We start from the raw sequence: 3864 nt of genomic DNA, 5'->3' as shown, positions 1-3864 counted from the left end.
CCATCAGCCAGAACGGATATCGCCAGGTACGACAGCCCTGGGACTATTCAAAATTCAACATCATCAAGAACGGATATCGCCAGGTACGACAGCCCTGGGACTATTCAAAGTACACCATCAGCCAGAACGGATATCGCCAGGTACGAAAGCCCTGGGACTATTCAAAATTCAACATCATCAAGAACGGATATCGCCAGGTACGACAGCCCTGGGACTATTCAAAGTACACCATCAGCCAGAACGGATATCGCCAGGTACGACAGCCCTTGGACTATTCAAAATTCAACATCATCAGGAACGGATAACGCCGGGTACGACACCCCTGGAGCCTCATCTGGAACCATTCAGAGTATAACTGCACCGAGCAGCAGTAACTTCAAGCACGACGGCACTATGCAAAACAACGACGACGGCATACGAGAAGAAGCGGAACGAGTGCGCGGTTTTCTAGCAAAGGAACTCCGAAAATTCGAGAGCATGAGTGGGGTGACGACAATAGCCGAGCACAGGATTATCCTGACGGACGACCGCCCCATCAAGCAACGTTACTTCCCACGGAACCCAGCTATGCAGACCATCATCAACAACGAAATTGACGAATTACTTCAGAAAGGATGCATCGAGCCATCCTGTAGCCCACACAGCGCACCAATCGTACTAGCCAAGAAGAAAAACGGGAAGTGGAGGTTATGCGTGGACTATCGGCAGCTTAACGCCCGATCCGTACCCGACGCATACCCCTTACCCAGAATATAACACATCCTGGACAAACTACGACGAGCGAAGTATATCAGCAGTTTGGATTTGAAAAATGGCAACTGGCAAATACCACTGGAGCCAAAGAGCCGGCCCTACACAGCTTTCACAGTACCGGGACGCGGATTATTCCAGTGGCGCGTTATGCCGTTCGGCCTACACTCTGCACCCGCAACGTTTCAAAGAGCACTAGATCAGGTTATTGGGCCTGAAATGGAACCCCACGCCTTCGCGTACCTCGATGACATAATCGTCATAGGATCCACTGTGGAGGAGCACAATCGCAATCTGAGAGAAGTAGTGCTACGACTACAGCGCGCCAACCTCAGAATTAATCCGGAGAAATGCGAATTCTTCAAGAAGGAAATCCGATACCTAGGACACCTAGTAAGCGACAAGGGAATTCACACCGACCCCGAGAAAGTCGCAGCCATCAAAGACTTGAAGCTACCAACGAACGTGAAAGAGGTACGCCAATATCTCGGTATAGCATCCTGGTACCGACGTTTCGTACCCGATTTCGCCACGATCAGCCAACCACTAACAACCCTGCTGAAAAAGGGCAAACACTGGAAGTGGGGGGCCGAACAACAGGAGGCCTTCGAGGTCTTAAAGCAAAAGCTCACGGAAGCACCGATACTTGCCTGCCCGGACTTCACCAAGACCTTCACCTTACAAACGGACGCCAGCAATTTCGGGCTGGGTGCCGTATTGACAAGACCTGGAAGGCGGTGAACGCGTGATCGCCTACGCCAACAGGAAACTCAACAAGGCGGAAACCAACTACTCGCCCACCGAGAAGGAGTGCCTCGCGATAGTCTGGGGAATACGCAAGATGAGGCCATACTTGGAAGGATACCGATTCAAGGTAATCACGGACCATATGTCTCTAAAGTGGTTAAACTCCATCGAAAGCCCTTCAGGCCGTATAGCACGATGGGCCTTGGAGCTTCAACAACACACTTTCGACATCGAGTACAGGAAAGGGAAGCTGAACCTGGTAGCGGATGCACTATCACGGCAGCCACTGGAGACCCTACGCCTAGCAACGACAACAGAGCCACAATGCAAGTGGTGGCACAAGCGCGTCGGCGAAGTACGCACTAACACCGAGAAATTTTCTGACTACATGATACAAGATGGGCAACTGTACCGCCATATTCCTGCCGGTCACACGATGAGGAAACGGTCCCTTGGAAATTTTGTGTACCAACACCACTGCGACAACGAGTGTTAGAAGAAAACCACAACACCCCTAGCGCTGGACACATGGGCATCCGCCGGACGGTAGCACGGATTGCCAACCGGTACTACTGGCCCGGCATGTTTCGGGACATCAGTCGATACGTACGACAGTGCGAGTCTTGCCAGAAGTACAAGGAAACACAGCAAAAGCCGGCCGGAAAGATGCTTACACAAGTGGCCCAAGAACCATTCGCCACGGTATGCGTCGATTTCGTTGGACCACTCCCACGATCCACACACGGGAACACGATGCTACTAGTATTTTTCGACCGCTTCAGAAAACGCATCCTAGCAAGATTTGGTGCTCCCAAGATACTGATATCGGACAACGGCGTCCAGTTCACCAGCACAATGTGGCAGCGTTACCTCAAGGAAATGGGGATACGACAGCAATTCACGGCGACCTACACACCGCAAGAAAACCCGACGGAACGGGCGAACAGAACGGTAAAGAGGATCATAGCGCAACTCACCAAATCACAACAGAACAAATGGGACGACTTTCTCCCAGAGATCGAGCTGGCCATCAACATCAGTGTAACCGCGTCCACAGGGTACAGTCCAGCCTTCCTCGTACAAGGACGGGAACCGCGACTACCAGGGGCATTGTTTGACGAGGTCAACCTGGGGACAGGCACAGCCACCGCCACGGCAGAAGAAAAATCCGACAGAATGCAAGAGGCGTTCAGAATAGTGAGGCAGAACATGGCACGAGCGGCGGCAGACCAAGCACGGCACTAAAATTTACGGCGGAGAAAATGGACCTCCGTAGTCGGCGAACTAGTGCTCGCAAAGGAACACCATCTCTCCAAGGCCGGCGAAAACTTCGCGGCAAAGTTGGCCCCCAAATATGACGGACCCTACCAGATCCTAGGATATGTATCACCAGTGATACTCAAAATACGAAAACCCAACGGAGGAAAGGAAAAAACTGTCAACATCGCGGAACTAAAAGCATATCATAGGTACACTGACGTCGCACGCACCATTACATCACCAAACACTGCAGACACCTACACCAACACCACGAACACCGAACCAGTCACGGCCAAGACCCACAATAAGACCGGAGCATCGCCGATAACACTCACACTGGGTAGGATAGAAGTGAAGGCAAGGCAGTTGCCGGCAGCCATCGAGTCCTCCTCCAATGAGGACACAGCTCCACCGGAAAAGCCACAGCCGCCGAAAATTATCGAGCTCTCCTCGGATGAGGACACAGCCCCATCGCCGAGAGACACGCCTAAAATAATATTCCCGGCAGGACCAGCCGGCATACCCCTCTATACGACTGACCTCGACACTCTCAGAGAATCGAAATGGTTGACCGACACCGTCATTGACGCTTGGGCAAAGGGACTGGAAGAGCAACACGGACAACACAATACGACTCTCAGCCCTTTCGTGATCTGGCAGCTGACCCAGAAGGGGAACACGGAGGAAAATTACCGACGCATACACCGCTGGGTCCGGAACGCCGACATGTTTGGCAAGAGCGTGATCCTTGCGCCCCACAACGTAGCCAAACACTGGTACCTACTCGGCCTGGCGAACGCAGCAGTCACACACCACATCACTGACACGGAATGCTGGCAGGAGCGGTACGTATGGATAGCGGACTCGATGCACAGGGCCAAAGTTCCGCACGCAACACAGGCTTGGGTGGATTTCCTTCGGTGGGAGTATGTACAGCGGTACGGGTATGACGGGTTTAAGGCCCAGGAGCTAGTACTCGAGGTCCCTCAACAATGCAACAACAACGACTGTGGCGTATACGTAGCCGAGAACATGAAGAGGATATTGCGATACACAGGGAGCGGAGAAGGAGTACCCGGACTGTGCAGACAGCCGTTCACCGAGGAA

The sequence above is a fragment of the Eurosta solidaginis genome, unplaced genomic scaffold (genome assembly GCF_040869045.1).
Source record: "Eurosta solidaginis isolate ZX-2024a unplaced genomic scaffold, ASM4086904v1 ctg00001154.1, whole genome shotgun sequence".
Lineage (NCBI taxonomy): Eukaryota > Metazoa > Arthropoda > Insecta > Diptera > Tephritidae > Eurosta > Eurosta solidaginis.
Note: the sequence above shows the minus strand (reverse complement) of the source record.